This window comes from Mobula birostris, chromosome 11, assembly GCF_030028105.1.
Source record: "Mobula birostris isolate sMobBir1 chromosome 11, sMobBir1.hap1, whole genome shotgun sequence".
NCBI lineage: Eukaryota > Metazoa > Chordata > Chondrichthyes > Myliobatiformes > Myliobatidae > Mobula > Mobula birostris.
In genome coordinates, this window is record NC_092380.1 from 14,962,740 (window position 1) to 14,984,164 (window position 21,425).

A 21,425-nucleotide genomic window follows, 5' to 3' on the forward strand; every position below is an offset into this window, starting at 1 on the left:
TAGAGATTATACTGAATGATTAAGAACCATAGGTTGTACCACAATTGGGAATGTTGTATCTAAATATGGTCACCAATTGCTGCACTACCCTGTCCTCTGTATCTGATTTCCAAACTATTGTGAATATTATCTGCTAATAACAAAGACAAAAAGGACAACCTGGTTGATAAAGGTACTGGATGTCATTCCTTATTATTTGTTTTTTCAGGCATGGAATTATGTCTTCCCTGTATCTGCATTTGAGTCTCATTTGTGAGTCCAAGCAGGGACTTCATATGAAATAGTGTGTGAACATTTGATTACCAAGTTAAGTTGATATTGGGCGCTTGGGCAGACTAAGGTAATAATTGTGTACCTTGTTGAAAAATAACTCTCCCTCCCTATCATTGATTTTAGGCCTTCACTCCACATAAATCCATCTCGGTGGATCTTAGGATTGGGAAACTCAAATACAAGGTCAGACTGTAGAAGCTAGGGTCACTTTCCTTGCTGTAAAGTGGTTTTAAAGGAGATTTTATAGAGCTGCAAAGGATCACAACAGTTTATGATGGTGGATAGAGTGACACTATTTCCTTTGGATTGTAGTTTAAAGATTAAGGAACACAGTTTGGAAGTGATGGGCAAAAGTGCAGGGAGAATATGAAGAAAATTTTCTTAATGTGAAGAGTGATAATGGCCTGGATCTCACTGCTTAAGAGTTATGGCAATAGAATGATTCAGGATATTCAAAAGGGAACTGAATAGGGACTTGAGGGAAGTAATTTGCAAGGCAATGATAAATAGTGGGATTGTGGGATTGCTTAGCCAAGAGCTGGCACAGTAGCTAGCACAGCAGCTGGCAGCCTTCAGTGATCCAGGCTTGATCCCAGTTTGATCCAAACCTCTGGTGCTGTTTAGGTGGTATTTGAACATTTTCCCTGTGACTATGTGGAGTTAAGATGATGACGAAATAATCATGACCTCCAACAGCTGATAATCAACTACAACACTGGCTTCACTGATGCTCCCTTTTTCTATTCATCACCCTACTATCCTCTTTGCATTTTAAGATGAACTCTTCTCACTTTCCCAATTATGTGAAAGGGTCTTTGAGCTAAAATGATTACCAGGAAAAATCTTTACACTTGTTTAACAAACTCCTTAGAACTTTAAAAGCCACATTTAGAAACACCATCCACAGATGGGTGTAAAACTCATCAATATTGCAGTGTGGTGCCAACCTGTATATTGAGCTGTGCTCCATTTCTCTCTCCACAGACATTATCTGACCCTTTGAGAGTTCCCTGCCTCCATTTTCTGTTTTATATTAAACTATTGCTTGAACAAACCATGGTATAATTTTACCAGTTTAGATACCAGTTCCCTGATGTCTATTAGGAACATTTTCTTTTTACGGCAACAAGATTGGGGGCAAATGTTGTTTTAATCCATTGTCCAGTTGATCTTGGTTGGTCTGTTTTTATTCTTATTTTGATTTAATGTTTTGATCCGTATAGATTGCCAGGACATTTCAAAGGACAATCAAGAGTAAACATATTATTGTAAGCCTAGGGATATATACAGGTTCAGAAGTTTTCCTTTACTAAAGCATGTTAGTGAATAAGATTTTTTTTTACTTTCTAGCAGTTACATGCTCATCGTTAGAGTCATAGGGCAATACAATACAGACTCAACCCTTCAACCCAGTCAGTCCACGCTGACCTCAGTGTCCACTTAGCTAGTCCCAATTTCCTGGGTTCAGCCCATATCCTTCTAAGTCTCACCCCTCCATGTACCTATCCAAGTGCTTCTTAAATGATACCATTGTACTTGCCTCACCACTTTTGTAGTTCTTTCCATGTACTCACCACCTTCCGGTGAAAAAAGCTGCCCTTCAGGTTCCTTTTAAAGTTTCCCCTCTCACCCTAAATCCACGTCCTCTAATTTTAGTCACCCTTATCCTGGGGAAAATATTTTTAATCATCCACCTTATCTATGCTTATAATTTTAAACATTTCTACAAGATATTCCGATATTCCAAAGAATAAAGGCCTAGCCTGGCAAGCCTCTGGAATGGGATGTTATGTTGAAGTTGTACAAGACATTGATGAAGCCTAACTTGAAGCATCATGGTCACCTGTCTACAAGAAAGATATAAACAAGGTTGAAAGAGTGCACAGCAACACACCTAAAATGCTGGAGCAACTCGGCAAGCCAGGCAGCATCTATGGAAAAAAATACAACCAATGTTTTAGGCCGAAACCCTTCTGCAGGACTGGAGGAAAAAGCTGAGGAGATTTAAAAGGTGGGAGGAGGGGAGAGAGAATCACCAGGTGATAGGTGAAACATGGAAGAGGAGGGATGAAGTAAAAAGCTGGGAAGTTGATTGGTGAAATGAGGTGAGAGAGGGAAGAGGGGATGGGAAATGGAAATGGAGAAGCGGGGGGGGGAAGGTTGGGAGGCCTTACTGAAAGTTTGAGAAATCGATGTTCATGCTATCAGGTTGGAGGCTCCCCAAATGGAACATAAGGTGTTATTCCTCCAACCTAAGTGTGGCCTCATCACGACAGTGGAGGAGGCCATGGATGGACATATCAGAATGGAAATGGGAAGTGGAATTAAAATGGATGAGCACTGGGAGATCCCGCTTGTTCTGGCTGATGGAGTGTAGATGCTCGGCAAAGTGGTCTTCCAATTTACGTTGGGTCTCACCGATGCATAGGAGGCCACACTGGGAGCACCAAACACAGTTAATGACCCCAACTGACTTAGAGGTGAAGTGTCGCCTCACCTGGAAGGACTGTTTAGGGCCCTGGATGGTAGTGAGGGAGGAGGTGTAGGGGCAGGTGTCACACTTGTTCTGCCTGCAAGGATAAGTGCCAGGAGGGAGATCAGTGGGGAGGGACGAAAAGACAAGGGAGTCGCAGGGAGCGATCCCTGCAGAATGCAGAAAGTGGTGGGGGCGGGGGGAAGGGAGAGATGTATTGGTGGTGGGATTCTGTTGGATGTGGCGGAAGTTTCGGAGAACTACGTGCTGGATGCAAAGGCTGGTGGGGTGGTAGCCTCCAACCTGATGACATGAACATCAATTAGCCTCCAACCTGAAGGCATGAACATCGATTTCTTCAACTTCCGGTAATGGCCCCCAACTCCACCCCCCCCTTCAATTCCCATCCCCTTTTCCCTCTCTCACCTCATCTCATCAATCAACTTTCCAGCTCTTTACTTCTTCCCTCCAATTCCAGGTTTCACCTATCACCTGGCGTTTCTCTCTCCCCTCCCCCACCTTTTAAATCTACTCCTCAGCTTTTTTTCTCCAGTCCTGCCGAAGGGCTTTGGCCCGAAACTTCGACTGTACTTTTTTCCATAGATGCTGCCTGGCCTGCTGAGTTCCTCCAGCATTTTGTGTGTGTTGCTCGAATTTCCAGCATCTATAGATTTTCATGCAACACACACAAAATGCTGGTCCTGACGGAGGCTCTCGGCCTGAAACGTTGACTGTGCTTCTTCCTATGGATGCTGCCTGGCTTGCTGCATTTTGTGTGTGTTGCTTGAATTTCCAGCATCTGCAGATTTCCTCGTGTCTGCAGATTTTCTCTTGTTTGTTGAAAGAGTGCAGAGAACATGTACAAGGATGTCGCTGGGTCTGGAGGACCTGAGTTATAAGGAAAGATTGAATAGGTTAGGACTGCATTCTTTAGAATGTAGAAGATTGAGAGATTTGATAGAGGTTTACAAAATTATGAGGGGTATAGATAGGGTAAATGCAAGCAGTTTTTTTCCACTGAGGTTGGATGGGACTGCAACCAGAGGTCATGGCTTAAGGGTGAAGGGTGAGAAGTTTACAAGACAAGACAAAGGAGCAGAAGTAGGCCATTCGGCCCATCGAGTCCGCTCTGCCAAGTTTAAGGGAACACGAGGGGAAACATCTTCACTAAGAGGGTCGTGAGAGTGTGGAATAAGCTGTCAGCACAAGTGGTCCATGCGAGCTTGATTTCAATGTTTAAGAGCGTTTGGATAGGTACATGGAGAGTAGGGATATGGAGAGCGATGGTCCAGAAGCAGGTCATTGGGAGTAGACAGTTTAAATGGTTTCGGCACGGACTAAACCGGTCGAAGGGCCTGTTTCTGTGCTGTACTTCTCTATGATTTCTCCCTCTAGTCTAGGCAACATCCCTGTAAAAACAGATTTCTTTAAAAAGGGATGTTGCTTGCACTCTTTTTAGTTTAACTATATCTTTCTAAATTGTAACACCAAAGGTGGCCTCACCAACTTTTACAACTGCATTACAATGTCCCATCTCCGACACTCAATGCCCAGAGTTGAAAGCCAATGTGCTAAACACCTTTTTCACCATTACTGAGATTACTTTGTTAAAACACTTAAATTAATTAATTCATAGAATATAATTATTTCTGATGCCATTTTGGAAGCTAGAATCATATCTCTGGATCCAGGCCCGTGGACTACCAGTTCAGTAATGTAATTAGTATGCAGAAATTTCTAAATGCATGTTTCTCTTTGCTGAAGCAGTGAGCAACTTGCTATTTGTATCCAGCTCTGAGTCATTTCCCATTAATGACATTTGCAGGCTTTGTCCTTTTATGTCTACACTCGCTGTCAGTGCTACTCCAGAAGTATATAGTGCTTTAATCTCCGGTTTTTGACTTAGCCACAGTGCAGAATTAGCTATGACTACAGAGTTGCTGACATGCAAGTCAATGTTGAGATATATATCAGCTCTGCATTAATACTGAGAGAACTTCTTTCACTATAATTCTACCACAGTTAACCAGAATATTTACATAAACATTACTCATTCTTCTGTTGTCACAAATAACAGGTTCAGATCCATATGTGTGCATCAGTATACACAAATAACCAAGTGAAAGTATTTTTCCTATGCAAAACCACCCTTAATATTTGTACATAAACTGAACATCCTATTTTACCTTTCATCTGATGCATTCTTGTGCAATTGAGACGATTACAAGGGCAAGTCAATAATAAAAAACACAATTTTAACCCAGGATTATTATTCTATGAGCCACATAATTAAATCAGTTAACAAAAATAGTTTATTGTTAACAGGGCAGTTCAGTACGTGAAGAAAATACCTGTATAGGTCTATAGCACAAGCTCAAGAAATCCTAATGAAAGTTGAAGGCATTAATCTCCTCTTGTTCACTGTTGTGATATTGGGAAGCAAAACAGCAAGGTCCCACAAGCAGCAGAGAGCTAAACAACCTGACATTTAGATTTTGTAAATGCTAGCTAGAACACCAGGGACAATTCAAAAACAAAAATGCTGGAAACATCAATAGGTAGATTACATCAGATGCTAACTGCTTCCAACTTTTTATATTTAATTTCAGATTTCTTAGCATCTTCATTTTTTTTACAACTTCAGTTGCGAATGAATGTTCCTCCTCTTGATTAAGTAAGTTACTCCTTAGTATTTTAAGGGCCACATTTGGAAGTACCAACCAAAATATGGGTATTACATTTCTTCAGTATTGTAGTGTGATGCTGCCATATATTTTATGCTGACTTCTCTGAATCCACAAATGAGAGTGTGAACACTGAGTGATACCATTGCTGCTGAGAAGAATTAAGGAAAACATCAACATTCATAAGTTGGACAACAGTTAGAATATTGACTGAACAGAAGGAACAGTGTGCTATCAGAAATACTCACTTGTCCTTTCTCTCCTTAACTCTCTCCAACCTGAAATGCTAACTTTGTTTGCCCACAGATGCTATCTGATCTGTTAAGTGTTTTACTGGAGAATTCTAGCATCTGCATTTTTATGAAATGGTGTATAGTGGTCAGTGGTACATTAGCAATTTCATCTGAGAGAATTTCCTACATTTTGTTAAACAATACTTTGCAGCTGCCACCTCCCACTGTATTTTGTGGAGGTGTAGATAAAAGTAATTACTTTTAATGAGTGCCTGAGCTGTGTGTCCTGCTCTCAGACATAGACTGCCCTCATAGATATTAGACAACACAGAGAGATTATGTATAGCCAACTGAAACTTGGTCACTGTATGATACATGAATTACATAATAAGAAAACAGGTGCAGGAGTAGGCCACGGCCCCTCAAACTTGCCTCACCTTTCAATATAATCATGCTGATCTGCCCAAGGTTTCACTTCTATTGTGCCATAGCCCTTAGTTTCCTTGTTATTCAAAAATGTATCTGCTCCCTTCTTAAATATCCCCAATGATCTAGCTTCCACAATCGTCTGCGAAAGGAAGTTCCTTTTGCCTCCAATCTTGCAACTATCTCCCCTTATTTGAGACTTTTCTACTAGTGGAAACATCTCAAAATCTATCCTGTCATGTCCCCTCAGGATTTTATTTGTTCCAATAAAATAAACTCTTTCTACTAAACTCCAAAGATTACAGATCTAATACTGTGATAATCCTTAAATCCAGTGAATCTCTTTTAGACTTCCTTCAATGCCAGATTTGAAGAAAGTGCAAAAGAGGATTAAAACTTTGGATGGCACTCCGGCTGTCGCCTAACCAGTATCCTCTACAATTGTTCCAATATTTTCATATTTCTAAATACCAACTCTTCTGCAGTAAAAGCCTGTATGCTTTCCACCATAAATTGTCTTGAAGCATTTTACGGAAGTGTCTACCAAACAAAGTTAACACCAAATATATCAAGACAGATGACCAATAACCTGCCCAAAGAAGCAATTTACAAGAATGGGGAGAAGGAAAGGTTTAGGAAATTAATTCCAAAGGTTGTGGCCTGCGAAACTGATAGCGATATTATCAATAGTGGAGTACCTAATATCAGAACAGCAAGAGTTGGGAAATACATTAGTGCAGATTATGCCAGAGTTTTGCCGATTCAGAATTACAGATTGATTACAACATGGAAGCGAACCATTCAGTCCATCAAGACTGTACTAATTCTAAATAAAAATAATCCAATCAGTCTGAGGCCTCTCTATAGTTAACCAAAGCATTTCCTTTGAGGTACTGTTCCAATTCCCTTTTGAATATTACAAATGAGTTTTACACCCCTTACAGAGAACTCCAAATCCTAAGCATTCACTAATCATAACAAATTTTACTTCATGACGCATATGGTTCAGTTGCCAATCACCTTTATTTGTGATTATTTTCTCATTAGGGATAGTTTCTCTAACTCTGTCAGATCCTCTCATAACCTCCTCTATTTCCGATGGGATCAAAACCAACTTTTCTTCAATCTATCCATACAACTTAAGTTCTTCATCACTGGAATCTTTATAGTAAATTCTTTCTGCCAGTTTCTCCAAAACATTTGCAGAAACTGAACACATTGGTCTGGCTGTGGCTGAACCAGAGTTTATAAAAGTTAGTCAGAACAACCTTGCTCTTACTCTAAAAGCCCAGGATCTAATACGCTTTTTAACTCATTCTCTCAATCTATTCTACAACTATCAACAAACCATATAGTTGTACCTTAGCTGCCTTTGTTTCTGTTCCAATTGTTAGAATTTCATTTTCTACCTTGTATTGCCTCTTCTCATTTTTACTATCAAAATATAACACTTTCTATTTTTCCTAACTGAATTTCATCTACCTCTCCATCCATTTCAGTTACCCGAAGTAGGTGATATATCCTTTCTGATACTTCACCTTTATCAAAGCTTGGCATTGAGAATCTCAACTGTTCTCCCCAACTAATCCTCCTGTGCTGAGAGTCCAGCAGCATCTTTTTCCTTTGCAGTAAAACCTCAGCCATGCCTTCTGCCACTAGGACTACATTTTGATCTTGGTCATTGAACTGTTTTACATATCCTCCAAACCTTTTCCTGTTGGCAATCCTATTAATAGATTTGGTTCCTTTGCACATTTTCTGGTAATTTCAATGAGATTAATAAGAAACTTGAAAGCATGGAAGGAAATTTCTTTATTGAAATGTTGAATATCTGTTAAAGTTGGTCAGCATGTATTGGGAGATGGAGATAATCAGTTGCCCCTTAAACAGTAGCAATGTTATTTGTCTCAGCAAAACAAGATAGTGGCAAGTTCTACATTCTAATCAATCTCTGACTAAACGACTTTCTTCAAATACTTGGTGATTATATTATCTTTACAGATGATCAGATATCATTACATCGCTGTTTGTTGGAAGCTGCTGTACATTTCCGGCATTATTACAGTGACTACATGCTGCTCATCAGTGTTCCACTCTCTCCAATACATATTACTTCCATGAAACATTATTCAACTCTGACATCTCTTTGTGTGAAGAAAATTCTCCTCATTTCAGTCTTAAATCAGCTCACCCTTATTCTGATTCTCTGATCTTGGTACTGAACTCTGTCACAATATTGTAAATTCCTCTCATTCTTCTAACCCGTAGAGAATAGGAAGTAATCAGAGATCAAGTAGCAATAGCTCGGATAAAAGGTTAAGTCTGAAGAAGCACCTTAAGCTAGAACGCAAAGGGAAGTAGAGAAGATTAGGGAAAGAATTCCAAAGGTTAGGGCATAGACAAATAAAGACAAGGTCAAGGTTTAAATACTAATGGGACAAAAGTTTGGGAATTGGAAGAGCACATTGTAAGATTGGAAGATCATATATACATTCTTTCTGTCAGTAGTTAATGTGTAAAAAGTTTTATTCAAACCATCATCGACCACAATTCCTAACATCACAGTTACTTGATAACATAGGTGACCGTTGGGTTGGTTTTTTGCACGGCACTTAATTGACATTTCACTCGGAAGGAAATTTTGTTTCAGAGCTTGAGGAAGTTACACTGTTGAGATTAGCAGCTGGTGATCTGTACTAATTCTGTGCCTTGAGCAGCTGTGATACTCAGAATTTGGTGCTATGGGATTACAGGACTTCCATATTAGTTTGATAGATTTAAGAACAAATAAATCCAGACCCAGATTTACATGATATGGACTGCACAGTGATGCGTCCCAGAGAGCTACTGTCTCACAACACAGACACCTAGGTTCAATCCTGACCTCTGGTGCCTTCTGTGTGCAGTTTATATGTCCTCCCTGTGACAATGTGGGTTTCTTCTGGGTGCTCTTGTTTCTTCCCACATCCAAAAGACTGTAAAAGTGCCGTAAATTACTCCTAGTGTGTAGGTGAGTGATAGCATTTAGGGGGAGTTGAGTGGAACGTGAGAAAACCAGAATGGGATTAGTGTAAATGGGTGATTCAGCAGAGGTTCTATGGGCTGCTGGGCCTGTTTTCATGCAATGTGACTCCACGGTATACAGTGCACATGCAGACTGTTTGCCCATTTAATTTTTTCATATTTATGCTTTGATTCATACAAGTGTCCTTACTCATTACTTCACCCAGCTCCACTTTAATCAGATCATTAAATAAAATGGAAAATTTTACAGTCAAAAAATATTGCAGGTGCTAGAAATCTGAGATTAAAAAAAAGAGAACGCTAGAAGTACTCAGCAAACCAGGCAGTATCCATGGGGAAAGAAAAAGAACCATCATGGAGAATCAAGGGCCTTCTATTAGAACAGGAGAAGTGAGAAATCACATTTTTTTTAAGTTGCAGAGAGGGAATGGTGGCGACAATGTGTGCCTCAATATATAGACCACATTTGTCAGAGTAACAGATTCTTTGAAAACAAGCAGTCGGAACCTCGTGATATAGAAACAATTAAAAATTTAACAAATTGAAACAGAAAATTACCCCCACATCTGTCAAAATAGAGGTTTTTCTAAAAATATTGTCAGCATCAGGTCCTGGGGTTTGAGATGTAGCTGGTCGGACAATATAGTGTTTTTCACTGGTGCAGCAGTGTAGGAGGCTGAAAATTGAGAGGGCAGAGTGTGATGCAAGAAGAGAATCAAAGTGATTAATTCAGGAAACTGGAATCTCAGTGTTGCCACTTTGGACAGATTGCAGGTGTTCTACAAAACAATCTTCATTTAGTGTCCTCCATTTGTAGATGAGATCACATTGTGAGCATTGAATGCACTGCACCAGACTGGAAGAAGTGTATATTTTTGCTGATTTATATTTAAGTGCAGTTTGGGATTAAAATAATACGGCCATAAGGTATAGGAGTATAATTAGGCCATTCCGTTGAAAGAGTCTGTTCCGCCAATCCATCATGGCTGATTTATTATCCCTCTCAACACCATTCTCCTGCCTTTTCCCTGTAACCTTTGACATCCTGACTAATCAATAACCTATCAACCTCCTCTTTAAATATTCCCAATGACTTGGCCTCCACAGCTGTCTGCGGCAATGAATTCCATTGATTCACCACTTTCTGACTAAAGAAATTCCTCCTCATTCCATTCTAAAGGGACATCTTTGTATACTGAGGCTATGCCCTCCAGACATTGACTCCCTTAGTGTAGGAAACATTCTCTCCACATCCATTCTATCTAGGCCTTTCAATATTTGATAGATTTCAATAAGATTCCCCCCTTCATACTTCTAAACTCCAGCCAATGAAAGACATATTTTTAATTATTTAAAAGCTTCTCTTCCTTTGAGAATAGCAGGAGGAAATTGACATTAATACTAAGCATGATAGCATATGCATATTAAAGGTATTGTCTATATCTCCTGTGGAAGAAATATAACAGACATAAGACATAATTAATGAAGCAATAGATGTCATGACCAACAAAGCAGTTTGGAGCAGTTTTGGAACTCAGTTTTGGACTTGAACAAAATACTAGTTAGATAACAAATGGAACACTGTGTCCAATTCTCTCAACACACTTTAGGAAGGTCCCATGGAGAGTGCAGAGAAAAAAAATGCTAGAATGGTATAGACAGGAGAAGTAATTAGCAGATGGAACATAGTGAGAAAAAATGTAAAATCATCCACTTTGATGGAAAAAAAGGGATACAATTTTTAAGTGATTAGGTGAGGGCTTGAAAGGTGTTGGTGTTCAGAGGGACCAGGATATCCTTGCACATGAATCACCTTAGATACAGAAAGCAGTTAGGAAGACAAATGTATGATAGTCTTTACTGCAAGAGCTAATTACATATGGCAGATCTTACCCAAAATATTGCATGCAAATGTTATCTCTTTACATAAGAAAGTATGTATCTGCAGTATTCGGAGTACATGCATTAGGGGTGTCTCAAAGTCTTGCGTAAGTAGTTCGAAGAGCTCACCACCTCAGGCGCTATCCACCTGCCTGTCTCCATCAGTCACCTTCTAGGGAAGGGTTTGTGATTCCCTCAATGACCTCAATAGCCAACTCAGAACCCACTAAACCTGACCAGAAGGAAGGCATTCTGAATCAGGGAGCTGCCAAAGAAGATGATCTGGAACTCTTGTTAGGGTGCTGGAAAGAGAACCAAATGGTGTCATAAACACGAGAGAGAATAATTCACAGGGTTATGGAGAAAGAGCAGGATAACGGGACTGATAGGATCGTTCTGCTAGGAGGTGGTGTAGCTCAACGATAATAACAAAAATGATTTCTTATACGTTCCCGCATAAAAATAATCCGATCAGTATGTTTTGGAATTCCCTTCTCTGCATCTCAGCTGGCTGCTCCATGAGCTGCCACAGTTCTCAGCTCTGGAAAGTCCTCACCACCATTACATTTCTGCTACTCATTTAATATTCTTGAAGCTCATGATCAACTGCCTTAGCTTCTCTTTCTGTTGAAAACTGCTCTCAGAAAGCACATGGGACATTTTACAACGTTAAAGGTACTGTATTAAGTACAAAATAAAAACACACTTGGAAGTTGATGCAATATTGGTGAAGAGAGAATGTGTGGCAGACCAAAATCAGTTTTCACGAGAGGTCATAGACTTAAATTATTAATTCCTGTTATATATTTGCAGCTTTATTGTATTAGGTCCCCATCTTACCCAGTACTTTGTTTTTGCTCTTTACAACACTATTGCTACTTTTTAAATATTCATTGACAGAGCGTTGGTATCACTGAAAAAATAACAATATTTATTTCTGGCCATTAAATGCCCATGAACTGTTGTACCATTTCAGAAACAACTTCATTGCTGCAGGTCTGGTATCCAGTACAGTTCAACCTGTGTCTCCAAGGACATCTTGCATAAAAACAATTGACTTTGACTCACTAATGGGGCCAGGGCTTCTTTGTGCGGTGTACTCTTGACCATTCTGTTCACTGAAAATATGACATTGTTGTGAGATTTACCTTTAACTAACATCCCTAATTTATCTCTAAAGCATGGTACTGGATTAACATTGCTGTTAAACCATCCTAAACCACATCTCTAGCTCAAATCACTAACATTTCTAAAGTACATCTTAAGTTCCTTACACACTCTCGCTCTTCTCACATGCTTGCTTGTTTACAGTGACCTTGGTTGCTTTATGGCATGCTGGAATACATATATGGGCTACAAAGTGCTTCTGTTGAACAGCAGCCTAGCCCTGTTAATATTGTTAATATGGCTACAGTAGGGAAATCTAGCAATATCACGGCAGGTAATGAAGTGGTGATTTTCTCGGTTTCAAGGTTAATGGTGGAAATCATCGAATGGCGGATTAGAGCCCTTCTTGCCATGAAATTATTTTTTTCATATGAAGTGATAATGAAGTCAAATTTCAATAATCCAGCAATCCCAGGACTAGCAGATTCTTTGGTCTCTTGGATCTAACTTCTGTTAATACCCAAACCCACCTTGTTTCATCCTCTTCAACAGTAGTAAATTACATTTTCCAGTGAACCTGATAAGTTTAAAGAAAACAGAAATATACAAGTACTCTGAATAACAGACCTAACTGCAAATCTTTAGAATCTAGACCCTTGGCATCTTGACCACCAACTACAGTTCAGATCCACAGTCTGGACACTGGTTCCAGATACACTCCAGACCCTGGTTCCAGATACACTCCAGACTCTGGAACTAGCCACATCCCTGCTTGTACTCTGGACTCCTGCCTCATAATCTGGACCAAAGAGCTACATGCCAGACATTACAATTTCTGAATGATCTGATGCTAGATTATCAAAATTTTACTGCAGTTGGTGTGGTGAATTTTCCACAATTTTTCCTGCTATTTTTAAATTCCTGTTTCCATTTAGAAAAAAAACAACTGAATAGCTTGCATTGTCCATCAACAATTCTGAGTCAGTTCAGACAGCTGACATTGGCAGGCTACGTCTCTGCATGTTCACACATGCTCCTGGTGCCACTCTAGAATAAACTAGTGCATTCAGCTCCACTTATAGACTCCTTTGTTGTGGTCGGTCCATGTGTATATTTAGCCTAGATTAGAAAGTAGCCTGAGGAGGAGATACAAATCAGCTCAAGAGTAATAGTCAGAAGTAAATTGCTTTTTGGTTACTGCACCACAGTTGACAAGACTTTATTATAAATTTTAATCCTCCTTCTGTTGTTGTGCTGCATGAGATCATTTCCAGAAGTTTTTAAATCTACAATCGGTGGCCACTTCATTACGTACACCTGCTCATTAATGCAAATATTGTGGCAGCAACTCAGTGCATAAAAGCTTGAAGACATGGCAAGGGGTTCAGATACTGTTCATACCAAATATCAGAATGGGGAAGAAATGTCATCGAAGTGACTTTGACTGTGGAATGATTATTGGTGCCAGGTGGCGTGTCTGGAGTTATCTCAGAAACTGCTAATCTCCTGGGATTTTCACACAAAACAGTCTCTAGAGTTTACAGAGAATGGTGTGAAAAACACAAAAAAAAATCCAGTGAGTGGCAGTTATATGGGTGAAAATGCCTTGTTAAAGTGAAAAGTCAAAGGAGAATGGCTAGACTGGTTCAAACTGACAGAAAGGCAACAGTAACTCAAATAACCTCAACATTACAACAGTGGTGTGCAGAAGAGCATCTCTAAATGCATAACATGTGCACTCTTGAAGTGGATAAGCTACAGCAGCAGAAGACCACAAACAGACAGAAATACACCAAGTGGCTACTTTATTAGCTACTTCCTGTACCTAATAAAGTAGCCATTGAGTGTATATGCACAGAAGTCCAAAGGAAACCATGTTTTGTCACTGAAAAATCACCCAACGGAAATACAGCGAATTCTACAGAATTTCAGGCCTTTGTTTCTCACAAGCTTCCCTAAGTGCTTTACAGCCAGAGGTCCAGTTAAGCAAGCCCTGTGTGGGGAAATGCAGCAGCTCATTTTCATAGAGCAGTGAATGTTGCTAGGATACTTGGAATAATTCTCAGATTTTTTTCCCATCAGACAACGGTATTTTTGCTTCCATTTATAAAACCACACATTTTTGCTCTCAAAAAGCCTCAACTCTGACAATGCAGCAACCCCTCAGTTATGAGAATACTACTGTCAATCTGGATATTGTGCAGAGATCATGAGATTAAGAATTGATTCTCTCAACATAATGACTGAGACTACAGGGAAATAACAGATTGTATCTGATGCTCAAGGAGAGACCCGGTACTCCCATTTCTGGTTCATGAGTTCAAGTTCCACTCCAGAGAATTGTGCACAGAGAACTAGCCTGCAAATGCAATGCAGTTCTGGGGAACACTGCGTTATCTGAAGTGCCTTATTTGGGTGAGTTGTTAAATTTGGACACCAAATTGGCAATTGAAGATCATGTAGCAATAATTTGAACTTTATGTCCTGACCAATACCTTGCTAAACATCACCAAAGTCAAACCTTTGAAGTATACAGTGCCTCTAGCTCAATTTATAATCCTCTAGATCTATTGTGTTTGTATGGGAGCGTGCAGCTGAATGCTGTTTTTTACAGTCATTTTTCTCATAATAATCTGGCCACTTCTGAAACTTCAGTAGCAACTCTTTGCCGACATTTTCCTCTTGTTTGTCAAAGGAGAAATCTCAGCAGGCCCTCTCACCATGTTTACAAACTCAAGGTACAGAAGCCTGAAGCTACCCTACTGTTCAAAACAAAATTCACAGGCAGACCCATAACTAAATTAAGAAAGTTCTTCCTGTAATGACGAAAAAAATCGTGCTGTATGATGGAAACTAGGCTAAACACAGATTACAGTGAAATTGCAGCCATTGCTCAGCTTTCAACCCTGAACCTTTTTGTCAACACTTTTGAGAGCAATACAAATGATAGGAAGAAAACTGCAATGCCTGGTTCTGTCTACAGTGTGGTTTGTAACCTCACTGGTCTGATGAATGCAGTTCTAATTTGCTCATGGAAAAAAAAGTTTTCATGAACTTTGTTTCACCTAAAACTAGGCTACTTAAAGGGCAAGCACACGGACTTCTGGTAGAACTAATTATGAGTATTTTAATGCTTCTCTATATATGGATTAATGTAATACTTTTATTAATTTGGGTGAGATTAATGCCAGGATAGGTGATGTGTTTTTGCTCTTGCTGCATAGTTTACAGCGTAGTAATGCTTGACAGCTGAAGTACACCATGAAATTTAAAATACCTAATTGAAATACATTTTTCATAATTCTTTGTTGCCTTTTATGTGGTCTTTCTCTGAATGGCTACATTTTCTTCTTTAATATCCTTAAGTAAACGATTTGCATATATTATGCCTTACCCAGTTCATGTCCATTGATGAACCTTGGATTCCCAATGCTGGTAAATCCTTTAGCCAGTGCAGAGAATTGCTGCCATACTTAAGATCAGTTCATGGAGCTTGTCAACTTATGCACTGGAAAGGGTGCAGAGGAAATTATTGTCTGGTTAGAGCATTTCACTTACAAGGGGAGACAGAATCTACTGGGTTTGATTTTCTTGGAGCAGAGGAGGTTACAGGGGGTATCTAATAGAATTACATAAAATTAGGAGAGGCACAGATAGAATGGATAGTAAGGAATGTTTACCCACAGCAAAAGTGTCATAAAGGTATTCTTCTTGGGGTATATGTGGACACAGACATAACACTTAACTAGTACCTACATAGCAGTTTAATTGCCAAGACAGAGAGTGCTGAGGACCAGATGTTTGCTAAATGTGATTAGCGTGGAGGATAATTAATGGTTGGCATGGACACGATAGGCTGAAGGGCCTGTTTCTGTGCTATCAGGTGTATGAAGGCACTCATGTAGAGATGAAAATCAGTAATGTGCAAGAGGCAAAAGGGTGTAGATTTTCAATGTTCTCAAGTATTATATATTTTATTAAAACATAGAAAGAAGTCATTTGTCCCGATCAAGAGTTTTAAAGAGATTGTTTAAAGTCTTTTTCTGTACACAAGGATAAGCATAAAGAAATAATTGTTACTCTGGGTCAAATGCAGCATAAAAACACAAAAGATAAAGAACATAATAATAATTTAAAAGTTTGTGAACAGGGTGGGTGGAATCCTTCATGATGTTACTGGCCTTTTTCTGTTTATATATCCTTGATGGTGGATAGGATAGTGCCAGTGATGCATCGGGCAGTTTTGACTACCTGTTGGAGAGCTTTCCTGTCAGCTGAGGTATAGTTTCTGTACCATGCAGTGATGCAGCATGTTTGGATGCTCTCTACTGCACATCTGTAGAAAGACGTGAGTATGGATATGCAAAGCTCTTGGTGAACTTTCGTGACAGTGTAAAATGTGTTCTGGGACCATGAGAGGTTGTGGATGATGTGCACTCCCAGGAGTTTGAAATTGCTTAGTTTCCACTGCTGTGCCACCGATGTAAAGGTGGGTGTGAGTGGTGCAAGTTCTCCTGAAGTCAATAATCATCTCCATTGTCTTATTGACATTAAGGAAGAGGTTATTTGCCTGGCACCAGGCCTCAAACTCCTTCATATCTTCCCTGTTGGCCTTCTCATCATTGTTGGTGATGAGCCCTACCATAGAAACCATAGAAACTACAGCACAGAAACAGGCCTTTTGGCCCTTCTTGGCTGCGCCGAACCATTTTCTGCCTAGTCCCACTACGCACACGGACCATATCCCTCCATACACCTCCCATCCATGTATCTGTCCAATTTATTCTTAAATGTTAAAAAAGAACCCGCATTTACCACCTCGTCTGGCAGCTCATTCCATACTCCCACCACACTCTGTGTGAAGAAGCCTCCCCTAATGTTCCCTTTAAACTTTGCCCCCTTCACCTTAATCCATGTCCTCTGGTTTTTTTCTCCCCTTGCCTCAGTGGAAAAAGCCTGCTTGCATTCACTCTATCTATACCCATCATAATTTTATATACCTCTATCAAATCTCCCCTCATTCTTCTACGCTCCAGGGAATAAAGTCCTAACCTATTCAACCTTTCTCTGTAACTGAGTTTCTCAAGTCCCGGCAACATCCTTGTAAACCTTCTCTGCACTCTTTCAACCTTATTTATATCCTTCCTGTAATTTGGTGACCAAAACTGAACACAATACTCCAGATTCGGCCTCACCAATGCCTTATACAATCTCATCATAACATTCCAGCTCTTATACTCAATACTTGGATTAATAAAGGCCAATGTACCAAAAGCTCTCTTTACGACCCTATCTACCTGTGATGCCACTTTTAGGGAATTTTGTATCTGTATTCCCAGATCCCTCTGTTCTATTGCACTCCTCAGTGCCTTACCATTTACCCTGTATGTTCTACCTTGGTTTGTCCTTCCAATGTGCAATACTGTACCTCATACTTGTCTGTATTAAACTCCATCTGCCATTTTTCAGCCCATTTTTCCAGCTGGTCCAAATCCCTCTGCAAGCTTTGAAAACCTTCCTCACTGTCCACTACACCTCCAATCTTTGTATCATCAGCAAATTTGCTGATCCAATTTACCACATTATCATCCAGATCATTGATATAGATGACAATTAACAATGGACCCAGCACTGATCCCTGTGGCACACCACTAGTCGCAGGCCTCCACTCTGAGAAGCAATCCTCTACGACCACTCTTTGGGTTCTTCCATTGAGCCAATGTCTAATCCAATTTACCACCTCTCTCAATTCATCCTAGCGACTGAATTTTCCTAACTAACCTCCCATGCGGGACCTTGTCAAAGGCCTTACTGAAGTCCATGTAGACAACATCCACTGCCTTCCCTTCATCCACTTTCCTGGTAACCTCCTCGAAAAACTCCAATAGCTTGGTCAAACATGACCTACCACGCACAAAGCCATGTTGACTCTCCCTCATAAGTCCCTGTCTATCCAAATGCTTGTAGATTCTGTCTCTTAGTACTCCCTCCAATAACTTAGCCACTACCGATGTCAAACTTACCGGCCTATAATTTCCCAGATTACTTTTTGATACTTTTTTAAAACAACGGAACAACATGAGCCATTCTCCAATCCTCCGGCACCTCACCTGTAGACACCGACATTTTAAATACATCTGTCAGGGCCCCTGCAATTTCAACACTAGTCTCCTTCAAGGTCCGAGGGAATACCCTGTCAGGTCCTGGGGATTTATCCACTTTGATTTGCCTCAAGATAGCAAGCACCTCCTCCTTTTCAATCTGTACAGTTTCCATGATCTCACTACTTGTTTCCCTTAATTCCATAGACTTCATGCCGGTTTCCTTAGTAGATACAGATGCAAAAAACCCATTTAAGATCTCCCCCATTTCTTTTGGTTCCGCACATAGCCGACCACTCTGATCTTCAAGAGGACCAATTTTATCCCTCACAATCTTTTTACTCCTAATATATCTGTAAAAGCTCTTTGGATTATCCTTCACTTTGACTGCCAAGGCAACCTCATGTCTTCTTTTAGCCCTCCTGATTTCCTTTTTAAGTATTTTCTTGCACTTTTTATACTCCTCAAGCACCTTATTTACTCCCTGTTTCCTATACATGTCATACAACTCTCTCTTCTTCTTTATCAGAGTTGCAATATCCCTTGAGAACCTATTCCTATTCACTTTGCCTTTAATCCTGACGGGAACATACAAGCTCTGCACTCTCAAAATTTCTCCTTTGAAGGCTTCCCACTTACCGATCACGTCCTTGCCAGAGAACAACCTGTCCCAATCCACGCTTTTTAGATCCTTTCTCATTTCTTCAAACTTGGCCTTCTTCCAGTTTAGAAGCTCAACCCTAGGACCAGATCTATCTTTATCCATGATCAAGTTGAAACTAATGGTGTTATGATCACTGGAACCAAAGTGCTCCACTATACACACTTCCGTCACTTGTCCTAACCAGTTTCCTAATAGGAAATCTAATATTGCATCCATTGCTGTGTCATCAGCAAACTTGGTGATGTGATTGCTCAGATGCTTGGCTGTACTGTCATGTGTGAGCAGAGTGTAGAGCAATGGACTCAGCACACAGTCCTGGGGAGGTGGGGGTGGGGAGTGGGGGAAAGACCCATGTTGAAGATGATGGGGAGGGAGGATCAGTTGAGCTTTAGCTATTCAAAGCACTTCATGATAATTGACGTCAGTGCCACTGGGCAGTAGTCATTTAGTTCTGAAGTTGGAGAGTTCTTTGGTACAAGGATGATGGTGACTGATTTGAAGCATGTGGGGACAGCAGCCTGGATGACTGAAAGGTTGAAGGCGTCTGTGAAGACGTCATTGAGCTGGTGTGCACAATCCATGAATACTCTGCCTGGGATGTTGTTAGACCCATCCACCTTGGGGGGTTTGACTCTCTGCAGGTTTCTTCTCATGTCCACTGCTGTTCCAGACAGTGGCTGCTCACCTGGGAGGGGGTAGCTTTCATGGCTGGCATTGTGTTGCATGCCTTGAAGCGTGCACAAAAATTTTTTAGAGCATCAGGGTCACTGGTACAGTCGATGCTGCTTTTCCTTGCATAGTCAGTAATGGCCTTGATGGCCATCCACATATGCCAAGGATCGTTATCAGACAGGTGTTCCTGAACTTTTTAATATGTTAGTGGTCTTTGCCTTCTTGATGCATAAGATGAGGCTTCTCCTGGCTGCTTGGAGAGTTGTTCTATTACTGGACCTGAAAGCAGGGTTCTGGGATTTTCATAAGGTGTGCACCTCTGCATTCAGCCAGGACTTCTGGTTGGGCCATGAGATGAACATTCTTGAGATTACTGAGTTTATGCCAGCTATTAAAGTATTCCCATCAATCCCACTGCACTATGCATTTCCTTGTAGACCATTATCTCACATTATTATTATTCCCCTTCTCCAATTCTGTGAAATATAAGTAACTAATAGTAGCTAAATAACCCATCAACCAGCACAACTTTGAGAAAATGAGGGGCAAACAGGGCACCTGAAGGAAACCCATGCAGCTACAGGGAGAACGTGCCAACTCTGCACAGGTAGCACTGGAGCTGTGAAACAGATGCACCACTTGATGGCTTACTTTGCAGACCACTTCCATTTAGGGTGCACATGTGACCTTGAGCTAACAGCTGTCTGTTACTTTATTTCTCTGCCCAAACTCCTACACTGACATCCCTGTGACTGGCGCTGTACCAATAAAGTTCATCGTAAGCTGAAGGAACAAAGCCTAATTTTTTGATTAGACATTACATCCTTTTGCATTTAATACGGAGACCAGCAAATTCTGATTCCACTGTTCCAATTACTCCAAGCAGTGATTTCTGTGATGCTATTTGCATTTGTTCACCACCCACCCTTGATTTCTTCTTTTATCTCACACATTTTCAATATTGTCATTTAATCATTTTCTTTTTTCACTGCTCTTTGAAAACCCTGTTAAATTTCTAACCTTTTCCAGTTCTAATGAAAATCAATGCCCTCAAATGTGATCTCTGTTTCCCTTGTCACAGATGGTGCCTGACCTGCTGAGTAATTCCTGCATTTTCTATTTTTACTATATGTAAATATCTGTAGAATGATGGGGAGGATGGAAACTTTCATGTGCAATGTCTCATATCGAGTCCTGTCTGACTTGGCTTGTGCCTTATGCTTTATTCAGCGTTGTTACAGCTGCTTGAGGTACAGAAACTGCAGGGATCAGCAGCTGCCCATCTCAGCAGTGCAACTTCCCACAGTCTAGAAACATATAATGTCCTTGAGACAGTAATTGAAGACCAACAAGAACCCAAATAGAACTGAGTGTGTTCCACCTGCATTGCATTAAAGACCGTTCTTGGTATGTGACTGCGATGCGAGTTGGAGATCGAAAGGAGGTGAACAATCAGGGTGGTGGTCAGTAACATGAGGACTCAGATTTAGGCAATTAACAAAATCAGGTTTAATATCACCAAGTTAATGTTGTGAAATTTGTTGTTTTGTAGCAGCAATACACTATAATACATAGTAATAAAAATTATAAATTACAATAAGTGTGGATATATATAGTAAATAGTACAAAAAGAGAGAAAAAAATACTGAAGAAGTGTTCATGGGTTCATTCAGAAATAAGACGAGAAGAAGCAGTTTATGAAACATTGAGTGTATGTCTTCAAGCTCTTGTACTGCCTCCTTGATGGTAGCCATGGAAGAGGGCATGTCCTGAGTGATAGGGTCCTTATTAATGGATGCTGCCTTTTTGAGGCATCACCTTTGAGGTGTTCTGGATGCTGGGGAGGTTACTGCCCATAATGGAAAGTTTACAACTTTCTGCTGCTTT

The 21,425-nt window shown here is 40.3% G+C and overlaps 1 protein-coding gene across 1 annotated transcript in view; it reads right to left on the bottom strand.

Moving 5' to 3' along the window:
* LOC140204860 (ankyrin repeat and fibronectin type-III domain-containing protein 1-like) overlaps window positions 1–21,425 on the bottom strand; it is a 122,761-nt gene that overhangs the window by 69,621 nt on the left and 31,715 nt on the right. The gene's annotated exons all lie outside the window — the stretch shown is intronic.